Raw genomic sequence first — 19,676 nt, forward strand, 5'->3', positions numbered from 1 at the left:
GGGGTAATTCTCACAGCCCTGGAAGTCCAGGTGGGTGGCCTTGGCCCTGGAAGCCCTGGTTGTGGGGGGCAGGGGTCCCTGGTTGAGTGAAGCTGGACGTTATGGCCTGAGGTCGGCTGGGGAAGATGCTGTATTTGTCCTTCAGGAGGGTAATCCAGGCTCTCAGCCTGGAGAAAGGCCATTTATTTTCTAATGGAAGATTCCTTCTACTTATTTATTTATCTTTGCCAAGGTGAACCCTGAGTTATGACTGCTTACGCTTTGTTACGAGCATCTTGGAGCTCCAGGCAGGGCTTTGAGATGTGTTCTGAGTGCAGAACAGGCAGGCAGGGTCTGAAAACCAACTGGCTTGAATCAGTTCAGAGGACTGCAGCTTGGTTCTTGGGGAAGCCGGTTTCCGAGACTGTGCTCGTTTGCTGTTCTCTTGGAGCTGCCTTGCGTCAGCCAAGCCTTAATATCCTACTGTTCGGGGCCACTCATTTATCCTCACAGGACATGTGGTGCTGCACAGGGAGTTGATGTGTTGGACACTGGTGGATATTGAAGCATCCTTTGTGGTCCAGCCACCTTGGGTGCAGATGTTAGTTGGGTACCATCCCTGCCCCGTGTGGCTGCAGCCTTTTGCTTATGGATCACGAAGGGCAGGTTCCCTCACCTGGTCAGTGTTTGTCACTGGGGATGGAATGCCCCTTTCCTTCAGTGTAAGGATCAAGGGCACCCAGTCCATGAGAGGTTACCCTCTGAGAACGGGGCCACTCAACACGCAGGCCACCTCCAGTTGCCCTTCGCTCTGGGGAGTTTCTATTTCTTCTCTTTAAACAAAGCTTATGAGGAAATAATGCAAAGCTGCATCAAATTGGCCAGACTGGAATTGGAAATCACCCAACAAACAACCTCAGCAATGATGAATTAGTTGAGATCCTTCCTTCCTCTCCTTCCTTCCTTCCTCTTCATTCATATTTTCATTCCTTTTCATTCATTCATTACAGGAATGTTTACCCAAATGCTTTCTGGGTGGAGGAGCAATTCAAAGAAGTATAATCTTTGTTGCCTGGCTCAAGGATTTTACAATCTACCCAGGGAGTTTATGTACATACAAAATTTATTAGCAGTATCTTGTACTTTTAGAGTGTGTCATGTGGAATTTTATTAGATGCATGAATTATAATTTTTTAAAAACAGTTTTTTCATTGCTATTTTTTGAATAATCTTGTGAGGCTGTCTTAATCTTAAACTGAGCTTGCCTCTATCTGAAGACTCATTTTCATTAATGTATGGTGTTCCATTGTATATAAATATACCTCAATTTCCATATCCATTCTATTCAGGATGGATATTTGGGTTGTTTCCAGTTTGGGGCTATTAGGATGTAATCAACCTCCCCTTCTGTTGCAGCTGTGATGTTGGGGGCTGCTCTCCTCACGGCTCCCTGTGGCCACTGTGAAATGTCTGAGTGTGGGTATTTCACGTTATTTTTGCCACTAACAGTGTCAGCCTCTCAGATTAATTTCTTGGGTCTTCCTTTTAGCCTAGGTTAGTTTGCTGTCACATCTTGGATGGTTGTTATTCCTGTTTTTTTCTTCAGGATTGCCTGCCATTCTAATGCTAGATCTTCATTCGATGTTTTCCACAAAATGTGTCTCTTCTCACATCATTTTCCTCTGTTTTGCACTTCTACGTTCATTCTTGAGTCTGTCTACCACCTCGTTGATTTAGTTGTTTGCAGTCACTTAAAAAAATTTGTTTTTGATTCCCTTTAGAGTGTATTTTCATTATGGATGAAAGTTTCAGTTTCTCTGTAGTTTGATTTTATTTCAGTAGCTCCCCCTTAACTTTTTGTTCAAAGTATAATACCGAAAAGTATTATTGCACAGTTCAATTCTTATAAAACATGAACATACATGCAGCAACCACCCAGGTTAAGGAATAAGGTGTTACCAGCACCCTGAAGTACCCCTGAGGTCCTTCCTAATACCTCTTCCTCAAAGATAACCACTGCCCTGAATTACCTATAATCATTTAATTGTGTTTGTGTTTTTCCTTCATCTCAAGGGGGTTATATTATATTTATTGTTTTGCATCCAACCTCTTTTCTTCACCATTATACTTGTGAGGCTCAACCATGTTTTTGAGGGTAGTTGAAGTTCATTCATTTTCATTAATATATAGTGTTTCATCACATATAAATAGATCTCAGTTTATTTATCCATTATATTCTCAGTGGGTATTCGAGTTGCTCCCAGTTTGTAGCTATTAGGATATAGCCCTTGGTGTTGCTGCTGTGCTCTTCTCATGGCAACCTCTTCCTCTTTTACTGGAGCCATATTTTTTTATTCTCTCCCAACTCTTTGTCTTATTGAGAACAATTTGTTCACAGTTTGTGAAAATCTCTTCTGTTTCTTGTCATAAATTATATATAGAGATTTTTTTATAATAAGTATGTTTCTCCAAGTCTCGCAGCTGATGCTACCTTTGTTTTCCATTGGAAGATGTTTTTATATGGTCCCCTTTGCTTTTTTCTGTTCTGCTTTGTGACTCAGCAATGAGAGTTCTTTGTAGGTCCACGATCTGTCCGCAAACAAGGTTTTTTTGTTTAGTTTTTTTTTTTTTTTTTTGTGGTACGCGGGCCTCTCACCGTTGTGGCCTCTCCCGTTGCAGAGCACAGGCTCCGGACGCGCAGGCTCAGTGGCCATGGCTCACGGGCCCAGCCACTTCGCGGCATGTGGGATCTTCCCGGAGCGGGGCACGAACCCGTGTCCCCTGCATCGGCAGGCGGACTCTCAACCACTGTGCCACCAGGGAAGCCCCACAAACAAGGTTTATAAAGAGTCTTTAGCCTTCTTCCTTCTATCTTCACTTTATTCCAGACCTGGGATAATTTCCCCCTTTTCAGCCCCAGCTGGAGAGTTCAGTTTCTAGAAGATGTTCATCTAGTCCACGGCTACTGGGCTGAGGGGGGATCTTGATGGCCCCTCCTCTTGGGTTTGCTCCTTATGTCACAGAATTCAATTAACTCCTTTATTCTTCTTTTCTTTGGGTCTCCTTCCTGTTCCCATGCTAGTATCCAACATTCTGGTACATATTCTGGCTCTCATGTCTCTCCCGCAAATAATCCAGGGTGGGACACACCCTCCCACGGCTCTTATTACTCTCAGAGAGTTATGTTCCCTGAAGGAGCTTAGAAAGGAGGTGCTGCTGAGGTGGGTTTGGGTTGAGGAATAGATCACCGTGGAGAACAGTTACTATGAAATAGGGACCGACCACTTGATTTGCTGGTCAGCATAGCCTCTGGGTCCCTGGTGGGGCAAACAATGGTGATGAGCCAATGTCTTCCTTCTGTACGTGTTTCTCTGGTTCCCAGGGTGGGTGGAAATTGTGTTTCTCCAGTTTCATTGGTGTGGCAACTAGCAAAAATTCTCCTCAGGCTCTGACATGTATATACATCTCAAAATTAATATTTCTGGGGATGTGCATACATTATCCTACATACATTTCTGGAGGGTATTTTAATTTGAGTTTGGGAGTGGATGTATCAATCCGCCAACTTTCAAACACAAAAAGCACCACTTCAATAGTTGACTACCTCCATCTGGACTGTTCCAGAGCCACCGCATCTGCAGAACCAGTTTCCTCAACGGCCCCCTGTTTGCCTGATCCAGAGGACTCTCAGGTGTTTATTCCAGACTTTCTGCAGCATCTGGCAGCATTGCTCACACCCTTGGTTTTGGTTTGTCACTGCCTTGGCATCCATGTCACTAGCTGGCTCTCCTCCTTCCTCTTTTCTACCTCTTTGACATTCCCCTCATCTTCTGCCCAGTGCTGATGCACTCTTTTTCCCCGGGGTTGGTTTTTGCTGTCATCCCCAAGGGCAACTGCATACTGATCGCCTCGGGATAGATATCTTTGATCCCTGCCTCCCTCCTGAATTCTAGACCTGCTACCTATAGTCCTGTGTAGATGTCCCACGAGTCCCTTAAACTCCAGTGATCCAAAGCCGGACAGATTTTCTTTTTCTCTCTCAAACTGCTCCTCCCCTGGAATTTTTCTCAGGAAATTATGTCACATTACACCCAGTCAGCCACGGTGGTAATTTGGGGGTCATCCTTGATTCCTCTTTTTCTCTTACTCCACACATATCATTGGCAAAGCCCTGCAGATCAACTTCCTTCTCCTCCAACCACATGGCTGTTTTCTTGGGCCAGGTTCTCCCACCAGCTAGACAACTGCAGTCACCAAGAGGTGATCTCCTTGTGCCTCGTCCAGGATATCAGCCTTGTATCAGTTCAGTTCCATTTCACTGGAAGGATGCTTCTCAAATACACACTTCATTAGGTTATCATTTTTCCCTTCTTGTCCTACAAACACGTGCGCACACACACACACACACAAAACAACAGTGTATTTAAAATTTCTTTAATCCTTTTTAAAAATTTTAAAATCTATAGAGGTTCTGGAAAGTACAGTGAATACCTGTATACCCTTTGTCTAATTTGCTGACATTACAGCATTTGCTTTCTCTCTCTTTCCCTTTTTCTCAACACACACGCACAATTTTTTCAGTTCTAGAATTTTAATTTGGTTCTTTTTTATAGTTTCCATCTCTCTGCTGAAATACTCTGTTTACTCATTTAAATGATATTTTTCTTTAATTCTTTGGACATATTTTCCTAAATCTATAATAGCTCTTTAAAGTCTTTAGGTATTAAACCCATCATCTAGGCTCTAGATCATCTGCAGGTTGATTTCTGTTGTCTTTTTAGATTATAGTCAAGTTTTCTTGTTTCTTTGCACACCTGTTAATATTTGACTGTACACTGAACATTTTGAATGCTATGTTGTATCGACTCTGTGTTCTGTTAGCTTTCTTTGAAGAGGGCTGATTTTCTGTTCCAACAGGTAGTTCAGTTACTAGCCTACCACCTTAAACTTCTGTTGGTTCAATTTTGTTTTATTTTATGTTAGGGTAGATCTTTGGAAATCCCAAGGTGACTCCCAAGTCCCTCTAGCTTGGCAGGGACTTAGCCTCCAAACTCTGTCTTCCTTGTGGATCTTGTCAGGGCTTGGTTTTAGGTTTTGTTCAGGTGGGTCTTATGTAGGCCTTCAGAGTGTGTCCCTTACTCTTAAGATGTGTCTTTCTAGTGTCTGGATGCCTGGGGTATTAAATGAGGTTTTTCAGACGTCCCCTAGGGATGCTTAAATTCTAGCATCTGTCTTCCATTCTCAACCTCATAGCAGCTGCTTCCTGGTAAGTCTGGTTTAATCTCAGTTTGCACTTGGGTTGCCCAGCCTTCAGCCAAGTATTCATAAGGAACCCCCACACAGGTTTCCGAAGCCCCTCTCTGCATAGTTTTCTTCTGCTGCCTGACCCCACAGATTCTAGCCCCTTCCACTACCCCAATGTAAGAACTGTGCTTGGGAAATTGTCCCTGGGCAGAGGGCCAGGGTGAACATGGGGCTTACCATGTGAATTTCCTCTTGCCCTGCAATTGCAGCCTTGTGCTGCCGGTTGTTTATGGCCTGCAAACAGTTGCTTTATGTATTTTGTTCAGGTACACGGTGGGAGGGTTATTCTCAAACCCATTACTTTGTCACAGCAAAAGCTTATTAGTAGTAATTTGTTTTTTACCTGAACCAGTTAAAAGTAATTTTCAACCATCATAGCACTTTACCCTTTAACACTTCACTTCTGCCTATAGTTCTGAAATAGCTCTCCATAGCCTATAGCTGTGTTAGCTATAGCACATCTCTGTGTCAGAGCATATGAAGCCCTGTGTGGCCTGGACCTTTCATTTTGTCTGCTTCAACTCCCTACTTGCCTTCTAGATCATTTCCTGCTGCCTCACAATCTCTCTTGCTTCCCTGCCTTTGTTTCAGCTGCTTCTTTCAGGAATGTTCTATCTACCTGGGAAAGACCTATCCATATTGTAAGTTTCAACATTGTCAGTTGTTGTCATCCTCCTTCTCCTCATCACAGCTGTTTATTGAATGCTTACTATGTTCCAGGAACTGTTCAAAGTGCATGAGATGAATTAACTCATTTAACCCTCTCAATAATGCTCTGATGCAGGTACTATTATTAACTCCATTTTTGCAAATGTGGAAAAGGGAGACATTAAATAACCTTGTCCAAGGTCGCCTAACTAACATGTGTTGGAACGGGGATGCAGCCTACCACCTGGCTTCAGAGCTCGTGCTTTTTAAGTTCTATGTTCTGAATCCTCCCACCTGCTAAGTAAGACCCTTTGTGCCTTCCCTTCACCCTCATGTCACTATCATATATATCACTGTCACCACTGTGACACCTGGGTGAGAACTTGGCTGATTAATCAACCTTTCAGTGGGTGGAGAGATATTTTTAAAGCTCTGTGTGAGCCCAGTGTGTTTCTCATGGAGAGCAGAGGTGCACAGCAATCCAGAAAAGGCTGGTGATGGGCTTGAGTTCATGCTGGAAGGGGACTGCCTCCTGTGCTCTGAGCTCTGAAGAGCCCCTTTCCACCCCCACTTGTCTGGTACATCATATATTTTCTTGTCAAGAAGTCTCCCCCCACCCTTTTTTCTTTCTCCTCTACTTGTGCTGGTTGATTTAGAAATCTCAGAGGCACACCCTACTATCCTTTTTTGAGATGCTTCCCTCTACGGGCTTTTCAAGTGGGGTTTTAAGAAGGCAGAAACGTTACTGTCACAAGAAGAGAAGCTCTCAATTCTTATCTGAGAAGGCTGATGGCTCAAAGTTCTCTCCTCCAGAGGAGGCGATAAAACCTACACAATGAGCCACATCATCCAACAGGAGTGGGAGTGCCAGATAGACAGCTCTGCTCCGGAGCTGGGAATTAGCCTTACAACCCTGGTCTTTTATCTACCTGGGTACTTTCCTCCTAGACGCTTGACCTGCCTTTGAGCCTTGAGAGGGCAAGTCTTTTGTGGTGAGTTGTGAAGCTTTGTTAGCAGAGCCAAGGAGGGATTTCTTTGATGGTAGCTGCTTCTAAGGGCCCACTCCTTAAACGGACATTTGTCTAAGTCGTCTTGATCTGAAAATGTGTTTTGATAGCTGTGACCAAGAAGGAAACCTGAGTACCATCCCTGCTACTTTCATTTTCTTCGTTGGTAATTTGTATGCTGCCTGCTTCCCAAAGTGATGGAGACATCATATGATAAAAGAAGAAACACAAACTGCAAAGGCTGTCAGAATAGAAATAGGAAATAAAAATCCATATACCAAGAGGAAGAAAAAAATATGACAGTCCCTAACACTAATATATTTACTGTGAATGAGCATTAAATTTAGCTCCAGGCTTCCAATTGGTTGGGGCAAAAAAGGTAACATACCTTATTCCAATGACAACCTTCAAGGGTCCTTTTGGAAGAATAGTCTTCTCATTTGTATTTTAAATAGGAGCCCTTTGGCTCATAATAAAAATACCCAACATACAAGCATTTTGGATTGTTATTTCAAAGATGTTGGTGGCTTTCAGCTTTTTCTCAACCTCTAATTTCTGAACCTTTTTTCCCTAGTAATGGTGCCTTTTGATGGTGGTGATTCTCAGTGAAGGACTAGGTGCTAATCTTAGACTCCAGATATAGAAAGAGGAGGGCAGATGGTAGTTTAAAAAGCCTTCCCACCGGACGATGCTAAGTACCCCCTGTAGGACATGTTTCTCTGGTTTCCCCTCCTAAGAACCCTGCTTGAGATAGTAGGAAGAAGTGATATCTTGGTTTAAAAGTTTCCTACATGTAGTTCCTTCCCTTCATGTAGGTCCTATATGAAGGACCTACATCATAAAGCATGACCTTTGACTTGGGATATTTGTGGAACAGGAGTTACCAGCAATTCATCTCTGTCATAAAATAACCTTGATATTCTTCCTGTTGAACCTTCAGCTTTCAACAGAAATGCATCCTAATAGATCTGCTAAGGTAATTAAGCTCCACAGTGCTTCCCCAAATAACTGAATAAGTTAACCTGTTGAGTCGAATTGTTCTGCATTATCCATCTGGATACTGAAGAGAGTTTGCCAAAACTCATCATTTTGATGTTGGCTTCATTGATACTGAGCTGTTTCTCCTGGTGGTAATTGGCCAGCAGCAGGTTCAGCTGTTTCCTGGGACTACGGAGGAATGTGATATTAGCAATATGTTCTAGCAGGGATGGCTCACTGGTCTTTCCTCTTCAGAGTGGCATCCGGAGCATCTCATGCAAACACTGCTCCAAGCCATTTAAAAGCAGGTGATGAGCTAGGACACAGCCATTTAAAATATGGGTTTTCTCTATCAAGGTGGTCATTTCTACTTTCTCTAATTCTCAAGCCAGAAGAACACTGAATTCACATTGAGACCTATATTGCTGTATTGTTGTGTGACAAATTACTCCCAAACTTACTAGTTTAGAACAAAAAAACATTTTTATCTCACAGTTTCCATGGATCAGGAATCTGGGAGTGGCAAAGATGGCTGGTCTGGCCCAGTGTCTTTCAAAAGGTTGCAGTCAAGACACTTACTGGGATTGCAATCATCTGAAGGCTCGACTGTGGCTGGGGAATCTATCCAAACTCACTCCCAGGGCTGTTGGCTGGAGGCCTCAGTTCCTTCCATGAGGGCCTCCCCCTAGGACTGCTTGAGTGACTTCATGACATGGGATTTGGCTTTTCCTAGAATGAATGATCATTTTATCATCTTGTCTCAGATGTCACATATTGTCACTTCTGCCACATACATTCGCTAAAAGTGAGTCACTAAATAGAGCTTATACTTAAGGTAAGTGGAATTAAGCTTCATTTTTGAAGGAATGAATATCAAAGCATTAGCAGGTGTATTTTAAAGCCACCAAAGAACATACAAATTAGCTTGGAGATGGCTTCTAGCTGTTGAAATGAAAGCTAATGAAATGTTACAGAAAGTTCTAAAGTCATACTTAGCAATTTCTTTATGCAGTAAAGAAGAGAGGACCAAATGTCATTGCTATAAAAATAGGAATTAAAGCCTACCTGACAGAGTAGGATCTCTGGAGTTCCACAGATCTGGGACTATTCCAGTTATACTACTTAGCAGTTGCAACAGGGCTGGTTAGCTCTTCTCCAATATCATCTCTTCCTTAGTAGAAGAAACTTTAGCTGGACAAGTGGGTGCTAGAATAAAGACTACATTTCCCAGTCTCCTTAAGAGCTAAGTGTGGCCATATTAGTAAGTTCTGGCCAATGAGATGTAAGCCAAAGTGACATTGGGCAACTTCGGTGCACTTTGCCTCTTCTTTATCCTTTCCTCTTTCTTATTACTGGAGTGGGAATGTCTTCATCTGACACCATGAAGACAAAGATGGCAGAGTGGTGAGCTGGAAGGATCCTGGGTGCCTGAGGATAGTGGAACAGAGAGAAATTGACTTCTGTTTTGTTTTTTCTGGGCACTCACAGCTGAACCCAAACCCACCGGATCAGCAGCCGTATGACCACAGACAAGTAATCCAACCTTTAAACCTATTTTCCCATTTTTAAATTAGTGTCTTACATATAATGCTACTTTTAAGAATCTTCTGCTTACTATTTTTGAGGAGGAAGTATTGTTGTAGAAGATTAGAAGTGATGGATCTATTATTTCAAAGCATGGGAAGTTTGTCCTTTTTCTAATACATATATGACTATATTTCAAATTCATCCATTGAAATGTGAAAGGAAGAGGTTCAGCAGGGGCAGAAAAGGGCAGAGCCAGCAGGGCAGGCTGGATGGCAGAGACCCAAAATGCCTCCAGGGGGACATGAACTTTTGCTGGGTTTGTTTCATTATGAGGGCAGCACCCAGTTACACTACGTTCATCCCTGTGAGCAAACACAGTGAACGTTTAGACACTTAGTGACTGCTCAGAAATACTTGTTGAATAAATGAATGCCAGGTCCTCTGATAAGAGAAGTTTGTCCCAAAGTGAGCTAATTGTTCCCGATTATTCGTTCTATAATGAGAGTGGAATTGGGATGATGTACCTGGCAGTGAAACATGGTTGATGATGCATGGCATTTAGAGTCAGATGCTCCATGAGTTTTGGTTTTCTTGCTAAGAAATTTATGGGCATGTTCATTCCTGATCCTTGGAAGCGTCACAGTGAGGGACCAGAAAGCCTGAATTTTCAACCATCCGCAGAAGTTTTGCACGTCTGGTTCTATCTCTCAGGTCTATCTCTAGACCACTTCTCTAGCTAAGCTTCTTCAGACCCTTTAACTGTGCTTTATATGCCATGGTTAGTCCCCTAGGACTATGAAGGATATAATACCCTTCATATTCTCAAAAGCGAAAATCCTCTGTCAGAAGGCAGTACTCTTTGTGTTAAAAATGTGGATAACAGTATATACTTCAAAGGGATAATATGAGGTAGTATATGCAGAGTGAGTTACTATTGTATATGGTATGTAGTAAGTGCCCAATAAATAGTAACAGTAGTAGTAATAGTAATTGTTGCTGTTATTGTTGTTATGACGACGACGACGATGATGAAGATCACCACAATAATGACAAGACACATCGAGACAGAGGATTATTACTTCCACCTTGGGGCAAATTGGCTCCTTAGAGGAAAAAGCAAAACACTAGTCAGTATCCTATGCAGTTGTCCTGTCAGGACAGGCTCACTTCAGGAGGTGAATGCCCCTAATTGGAAAGACCTTTCAATGTGGAAGAGTCTGGGCACCCCACCATGATTCTCTGTGTCTAAGCCCATAAGGACATCTTTCCTGACCTTAACTTCAGCACTTTACCTTGCAAAGACCTTGTCCTCACTGGAGTGAAAGTAAGGGTCTAAGTTGTCAAAGGGGAGGAAAAGGACCCAATGACACTGACTTCCAAACCTTAGGTTGTCCTGAGAGATAGAACCAGATGTGGGAAACTTCTGCGGATGGTTGAAAATTCAGGCTTTCCAGCTCCTCACTGTGACGCTTCCAAGGATCAGGAGTGAATGTGCCCATAAATTTCCTTTTTAAAAATATCTCACACGACTTATTCCATGGGTTGGAGCAGAGGTGGTAATGGTAAATAGGAAGGCCGAAATCATGGCCAGATGACCAGAACCCACTCCCTTTTAGAAGGGGACATCATCAGCTCTTTGAGTTCAACACATTGGAAAGAAGTCTACCATTCCTTCTTCTTTGAACTGGTTGTGTTGGAATAGTGATGCTTTCTGGAAATGGAAGAGCCCAGCCATAGGTTTTGCTGGATGTAGCTTCTGTCCCTGTTTCCTGTTGTGTTCCCTTTGCTGGCTTTTTCTCACTCTCCCAGGGTTCCCCTAACCTTATTTGCTTAAGATTCAAGGCTATTTTTGTTTTAATGTTTCTTGCAAACTATAGACATTAACCTTCAGTATTAATGGTTTGTTTGTAACCCTAAGTTTTATGGTGATAGTGAAAAAACTGTAGTTCCCCCCTACCGCCCCGCCCCGTAAAGCTGCTAAAACAAATGGCCCCAGGACCTAAAGTCATGCTGGCCTAGGGAATGTGCTACCATTTTCATGCGCAGGCATAGGGCTGGTGCTTAGCCTGGTGCCAGTTGGCTTTGCTGGTTATTACTCTGCTGGTATCCAGTAAAATGAGCCTCAGGATACATAGCTCACCTCAACCATCTGGGTGGCAATTTAACATCTCTGCCTAGAAGCATCTTAGGAAGGATGGGTCCTAAAATTCTTGGTCTGATGCCTCTAAGCAATTTGTAGGAGATTTTATAGAGCTTGGTCTCTCTGCCATCTGGTGCTCAGGTGGGGAAGGGGAGTCACGGGGACCACACCTGAGAATTCACTGTCTCCTGCACCTCCCGGGTGCTTCCTCTCAGACCACCAAGTGCAATTTCTTAGTTGGCACATACTGGGGATGCAAAAACTTCTGAGCATTTCAAGTGCATGACTGATCATGATTTGATGCTACTTTCTTTAAGAACCCTTCAGAGGCACCATCTATTTCTGGTGTAATGACCTATATGGGGAAAGACTCTAAAAGAAAGAGTTGATATATGTATATGTATAACCGATTCACTTTGCTGCACAGCAGAAACTAATACAACATTGTGAATCAACTATACTCCAATAAAAATTTTTAAAAAAAGAACTGAAGGTCATCCCACTAGAGATGGTCAATGGGCCCCTTGAATATTGAATTCTGGGACTCATTAGCCTGGAGATAAAGATTTTGGAATCTTCATTATATTGAAGTGACGGATTAAAGGAAAGAGGGGCAAAGACCAAACCCCAAGGCCCAACAGCCGTGCATTCCATGGACCACAGTTGGTCACTGGTGACTGGGGGATTGGGATGGACCACTTCTCTAGCTAAGCTTCTTCAGACCCTTTAACCGTGCTTTATATGCCATGGTTAGTCCCCTAGGACTATGAAGGATATAATGTCCTTCATATTCTCAAAAGCGAAAATCCTCTGTCAGAAGGAAGTACTCTTTGTGTTAAAAAATAGGTCACCTATTTGTGTTCAATTAATTTGCCTTATTGATTGACGGTGCCCCTCTCTTTCAAACTCTTTAAGTGAGAAACTTGCCTAAAACTCATCAGCTGTCTTAGATTTTCTAAGAAGTTTATGCTGGCTCCCGGCCACAGAAATCTCTTTTTTAGGGTATCATAGAAATCCACTCTAGTTTTCTCTGCTAAATAGACCTACACATAGACTGTGTTACTCCAAAGGTCACTCACCTATAATGAGGATTTACCCAGGCCACCATCAGGCCAAGGATAAAGAGCCTGACTTCTTGGGACTTCCCTGGCGGTCCAGTGGTTAGGACTTGGTGCTTCCAGTGCAGGGGGCACAGGTTTGATCCCTGGTTGGTGAACTAAGATCCCACATGCCACAAAGTGTGGCCAAAAAAAAAGAGCTTGACTTCTTGCCTGCAGTGGCGAATTCCAGGGATTCTGGTGTTAGCCTGAACTCGGTTCAAATCCTAGACCTGTCATTTATTATCTCTGTGCCCTTGGGCAGGTTTTACATACACATCTTCATGTCCTCATCTATAAAATGATGTCATATAGTTCCCACCTCGTGGGAAGAGCATGTAGCATGATGCCTGGTGCATGGCAGTGTGCTCGGCAGGGGCTTTTAGTATTCTTGCTTGGCAGGCTGTGGGGAAGGAGTAAGCCTATAGGGAAATTCTGAATTTCTTTTCTCTTTCTTCTATCCAGCCAATTCAAAAGTGGATTGAACAAAATTAGGAAGGGTGAAGGATGTTTTAAAGGGAGAGGACAAAGCTAAGTCTCATATGTGAATCTGAAATTCGGTCACCTTTACATCTTTTTCAGGGGTGTGTGTGTATGTGTGTGTGTGTGTAGGGGGGAGGGGTGCTGAGAGCCCAGGTTCTGGACTTGACCCTGAATCTTTTCCATAGAACCTCTGGAACTCCTCAGACCACAGGGGTCCTTCCACCTCTGACATGACGTCATGGTTGTATGGAATTACAGTTCAACATTTTGCTGATGTTATTGGGCTGGGCATGCAGGGGAGAGGGATCCACGATTACTGAGTAATTTATTTCATACACACACTAGGCTATTTCTGTCATTCATCATCATCATCATCATTATCAACATCATCATCATCATGATCATCATTATCAGCATCATCATAATCATCATCATCACCCGGTAGAGTCACTCTCCTCCCTCATCCAACTCTCATTTTCTCCTTCCCTTTCTTTGAACCTCAGACACATATTGGTTCTGCTGCAGGAGAGAGGTTGCCCAGGTAGGGGTACTGGAGATTCGGGTAATACCCAGGTTTGAAGGGCCCAGGGTGTATTTCCTCATCGTCTAGGTGTGACCAGGGCCAGTTTGCCAGTGATTAAGGCAAGAACTCTTCAAGGTGGAATGTCTTGGGCTTCCCTGGTGGGGCAGTGGTTGAGATTCCTCCTGCCGATGCAGGTGACATGGGTTCGTGCCCCGGTCTGGGAAGATCCCACATGCCGCAGAGTGGCTAGGCCCGTGAGCCATGGCCTCTGAGCCTGCGCGTCCAGAGCCTGTGCCCCGCAGCGGGAGAGGCCACAACAGTGAGAGGCCCGCGTACCGCAAAAAAAAAAAAAGATGGAATGTCTTTCTTGAAGCATAGAGGCAATAAAGGCTGCCATCGAATGCAACAGTAATAATGTCCCCATGAGTTGTTATATCTTGAAATTTATCCATCTGTTCAGTATATCTCTCTTTAAAGAATATTTAAGTGAGATAAAACATCAAGGTATGTGCTAATGGCTTCAGGTTGACTTGTGGCCCTGTCACTGCTGTGAGCTCAGAAATAGGCTGTCCCCTCCACACACACACACACCCGCCACACACATAAAACTGTAGAAAGATCATGTTTTCCTCCAAGCCTCTGATGATAGTTTTTGATTAGAATATGTCTTTTGGCCCAAAAGCATTGCCTATTCACGGCAAAACACATTTGTCTTCATAGAGAAAGTTCCTCAGTGTGTGTGTGCTCGGCATGGCTAGAAGTCACTTGGGAGGCTGATGAGTGGGGACAGCAGACAGCAGACCCGGGGCAAGGCACTCACACATCACATTGTACCTTCATGGCCTTAACAGATTGCCAGGCAGAGACAAATCCAGTCCATTCTCACAGTCATGTTCTTTGCGTTCTTCCCAAATTTGATCCAGTCCTGAGCAAATTCTAAACCAAAAAACCCCCCAAACAACCCTCCTTCCCCCAAACCCAGACATTTGTAGAGAAGGCAGCTATAAAATTGTCCATTGCCAGACTAAGGAAACTGGATGAGAAAAACCTCGTAGCAAGATTCTGCAGTGGGCAAAAAAGGTAGCACGTCTGTGAGAAGGCCCAGAGGCTTCCTGAGTCTGTTTGTATCCCAGTAAAATGGGGATCATTATCTCAGAATTACATCTTGCCTCACACAGGAAAGTTATGAGAACCGAGGTACCAGTTACGTAGAGCTAATGCCTACATGAGAAATATTATAAAAGCCGAAGTTGTGAATTCGATGTGTTGAGTGGTTAAGAGTGCAGGCTCCGGGGCTTCCCTGGTGGTGCAGTGGTTGAGAGTTCGCCTGCCGATGCAGGGGACACGGGTTTGTGCCCTGGTCTGGGAAGATCCCACATGCCGCGGAGCGGCTGGGCCCGTGAGCCAGGGCTGCTGAGCTTGCGCATCTGGAGCCTGTGCTCCGCAACGGGAGAGGCCACAATAGTGAGAGAAAAAAAAAAAAAAAGAGTGCAGGCTCTGGAGCCCCACTGCACACCCTGCACCCTCTCATTCAGTTCTCACCACTGCTCTGCCAAGGCCTTGCTGTTATGATTCTCATTTCCAGGTGAGGACACTGAAGCACAGAGAGGTTAAGTCACTGCCTCAAGGTCACACAGCCAGTGAGGACAAGCCAGGTCAAAGACACTGGCTGTCTGACTCCCAAGCCCCCAGTGTTAACCTTTAATGGTGGTTAGCCTCTCATAATACTTATTCAGAGGATAAGCTCATTTTTTTAAAAAAAATTTATTTTATTCAAGTATAGTTGTTTTACAATGTTGTGTCAATTTCTGCTGTATGGCAAAATGATTCAGTTATCTATCTATCTATCATCTATCTATATTCTTTTTCATATTCTTTTCCATTATGGTTTCTTACAGGATATTGAATATAGTTCCCTGTGCTCTACAGTAGGACTTTGTTGTTTATCCATTCTATACATAATAGTTTGTATCTGCTAACCCCAAACTCCCAATCCATCCCTTCCCCACCTCCCATCCCCCTTGGCAACCACAAGTCTGTTCTCTATGCCTGTGAGACTGTTTCTGTTTCGTAAATAAGTTCATCTGTGTCCTATTTTAGATTCCACATATAAGTGATGTCATATGGTATTTGTCTTTCTCTTTCTGATGAGCTCCTTTTTTGAGGGGAGGAATCAGTGGATAGGGAAAAAGAAAACTGAGTGCCTTTGGATAGAATTTTGTAGTTAAATTGGAGGAGGGAGTGGCAGAGAGAGTGGGATGGAGCTGGAGGGGAGAGGAAAGATTTGGAATGACTGTTGGAAATTGTGGAGAAGAGTCTGAGTCCAAGGAGGGATCTTCACAGGACCAGCAAGGCTCATTGAAGGTTTACTTACTGTCGAAGTTTCTGTGGATGTGTTGATGGCTATTGGGGGGAAGGTGTACACTCTGGGCTGGTTCTGCCTCTACTAGGAATTAAGCGTGCAACCTTGGTCAGGCTCTTGACTTCTAGACCTGACAGAGGAGGTGGATGTGCTTGGGTGGCCTCTCTGTAGGGTTAGGGTGATGGTTTCAAGGGATGTGCGCTGGTTTGTGTCTGGTGCTTTGTACAGGAAGATGGCACCTCCGTGGCTCGCAGCTGGTGTCGCGGGGCTGGCGAGTCCATTGGAGTTTCAGCTGCAGTGACACTGAGCCAGGCAGCAGTGGTCTGAGTCCGTCCCCACTCAGGAGAGGCACTGGGCAGAATGATGAACCTGCATGTCCCTGTCTAGTCAGGTCACTTGGAACTATAGGATTCCTAGTTGCTTTTTGGCACAAGCCATGTGGTTTCCCAATATTTCTTTAATGAAGGAATCTGTGATCTACCACTGTGTATGTGATTGTTCATTATTTTACCTAGCTTTCCTTTCATCTTCTTGATTAAAAAAAATTTAAATTTTTACCTTTCTCTTGTATCTTGGAGCACCCTAAAACTTAAAACAATCTTTTGAAAATGCCTTTCACAGCAACAAAAATGTAATCTATGATGGTCTACTCTGATTCTCAAAATGTGATTGAGATTATATGTTTGAAAAAAAAAATTTCAGGTTGAAATTTACCCAGTCTCGTGGTAGGTTGAATAATATCCCCCCAAATGTGCCCATGTCCTTATTCCTGGTTCCTGTGACTATGTTACTTTACATGGCAAACGGTACATTGCAGATGTGATTACACTAATGATCTTGGATTATCCGTGTGGGAACAATGTAATCATAAGGGTTCTTATAAGAGGGAGGCAGGAGGGTCAGAGTCAGAAAGGATGTGAGGATGGAAGCAGAGAGAGAGAAATATTGGAAGATGCTGTGCTGTTGGCTTTGAAGATGGAGGAAGGGGCCACAAACGTAAGAATGCAGGCAGTCGCTAGAAGCTGGAAAATGCAAAAAGAAAGATTACCCCCTAGAGCCTCTAGAAGGAATGCAGCCCTCCTCACACCTTGACTTTAGGAATTCTGACCTCTAGCACTATACGAGAATAAATTTGTGGTTATTTGTTACAGCAGCAATAAGAAACTAATACAGATGTCTACTGGTGGACTAAGCTGCCACACCTGTAAAAGGGTCATGATAATCATGATTTGTCTTTTATAAAAAAATGTTCTGGGCTTCCCTGGTGGCACAGTGGTTAAGAATCTGTCTGCCAATGCAGGGGACACAGGTTCAAGCCCTGGTCCGGGTGGCTTCTCTTGTTGCAGAGCATGGGCTCTAGGTGCGTGGGCTCAGTAGTTGTGGCTGGCAGACTCTGCAGAGCAGGCTCAGTAGTTGTGGCCCACAGGCTTAGTTGCTCTGCGGCATGTGGGATCCTCCCTTTGTCAATCGATAGTACAGGAAAACTACATCTTTCAATCTCCAAGCTGCTTATAAACATGTTTCCTCTGTCTAGGCCGCCCTTTCTGCTCATCCTTTATCTTCTGGGATCCTCGCAGACCTATTTCTCTTTCAATTGCCACCTCTTCTATAAAACCTCCAAAACCTGCCCCCAGCTAGATGGAGTTCATTCTCTGTGCTGTAACTTGACTTATACCTGACTTATATCACAATAACAAATTTTGTTATTGGTTTTTTTGGTATGTCTTAATTTCTCTAGAATACTTTACTAGATTGTAACCTGGAGGGTAGGAACACACTTATTTTTGAATCTCTCGTAGAGTTTGCAGCAGAGCCTTGCACGTGGTAAGTACTTAATACATGTTTGTGGACTCATTGAATCTCTCTAAATTGAAATAATCTGAAACCAGTTCCCAGAATTTCAATATAATCAGACTTGAGAGGTCTTTACCCTACCATATTATTAGAATCCAGTGGAGATTTACTGAGTATCCCTTCCAGGCGCTGGGAATGCAGTGATGAAAAGTCAAGGTCTCTATGACTAAAATCAGAGATTTCTTCAAAAAAGAAACTTTAGGCTCTCTTTCAGCATTCCAAAAAGGTTCAGCCCATCTCTTGCATCTTCTATGTCAGTAGTCCTGAGCAAGGAGATTTAACCTTTAGAATGTCCTGGTTCCATTCAGTAAGACAGAATTCAAGACTCTGCACTAGCTCCTGAGAAGATCATGTACAGTACACGGAGACGGGACAGTGGTCACCCATAGTGATCTTGGGTCAGTAAATAAAGGCTAGAGAGAAGGATTAGAAGTATGTTGTATGTTCTAGAAGTATTTCCATTTCCATTGGGAATGTCTATGGATTTCAAGTGTCCTTGCTAACCTTGGTATCATTTTACTGGCAATAATTGAGAGCCAGTTAGGTTTCTTTTTTTTAAAATTTCAAATGTATTTATGCAATACTTCTAGAAGTCTCTGAATGTATAGTCATTTAATTTCTCTGAAATGTTTACGAACAAGTGAAACCTGACATTTCCAGATCCACCACTAGGGTGAATTTTATTTTCTCAACAATGTGTAAAAAATTACGAATTTGGGGCTTCCCTGGTGGCGCAGTGGTTGAGAGTCCGCCTGCCGATGCAGGGGATGCGGGTTCGTGCCCTGGTCCGGGAAGATCCCACATGCTGCGGAGCGGCTGGGCCCGTGAGCCATGGCCGCTGAGCCTGCGCGTCTGGAGCCTGTGCTCCACAACGGGAGAGGCCACAACAGTGAGAGGCCCGCATAACGCAAAAAAAAAAAAAAAAAAAAAAAAAAAATTACGAATTTGCTCCTCTTACTCCCGAAGGTTAAAAATACATTTAAGATTTTAAACCCAAACATAGAATTACCTACGATCCAGCCTTTGCCTTCTGGGTATACATCCAAAAGAACTGAAAGCAGGGACTTGAACATATATTTGTACAGCTATGTTCGTGATAGCATTATTCACAGTGGCCAAAAGGTAGGAACAACCCAAATGTCCATCAGCAGATGAGTGGATAAACAAAATGTGTATATCCACACGATGGAATATTATTCACCCTTAAAAAGGAAGGAAATCCTGACACACGCTACAACGTGGATGAACCTTTAGGACATTAGGCTAAGTGAAATAAACCAGACACAGAAGGACAAATACTGTGTGATTCTACTTCTACGCTACACCTAGTGTAGTTAAATTCATATAGACAGAAAGAAGAGGGGTGTTTGCCAGGGGCTGGGGCTGGGGGAAGGGGGAGGTAATGTTTGATGGATGTGGAGTTTCATTTTTGTAAGATGAGAAGGTTGAAGAGGTGGATGTGCTGTTTGCACGACAATGTGAATGTACTTAATGCCACTGAATTATGTGCTTAAAAATAGTTTTAACAAAAAGGTTTTAACTCTATAACCTTTCATCATAGTGGCCTGTGCTTTTTGGATAGCATATGGTGCCTTTGTTTGTAAACAGCGGTATGGCTGAGCTACAGTCTCTGTCATTTTAAACATGAAGGTGTGTTGTGTCAGATTTGAACCTTCCTTGTGCGAGGTTAAAACAAAATGGTGCCCTTACCTTCTTTTTTTTTTTTTAAATAAATTTATGTATTTATTTATTTATTTTAGGCTGCGTCGGGTCT

The 19,676-nt window shown here is 43.3% G+C and overlaps 1 protein-coding gene across 1 annotated transcript in view; it reads left to right on the top strand.

Moving 5' to 3' along the window:
• CALN1 (calneuron 1) overlaps positions 1 to 19,676 on the top strand; it is a gene marked incomplete at both ends in the record, with an annotated part of 444,970 nt that overhangs the window by 99,712 nt on the left and 325,582 nt on the right. The gene's annotated exons all lie outside the window — the stretch shown is intronic.

Source organism: Hyperoodon ampullatus (genome assembly GCF_949752795.1).
Source record: "Hyperoodon ampullatus genome assembly, chromosome: 14".
Classification (NCBI taxonomy): Eukaryota; Metazoa; Chordata; class Mammalia; order Artiodactyla; family Ziphiidae; genus Hyperoodon; species Hyperoodon ampullatus.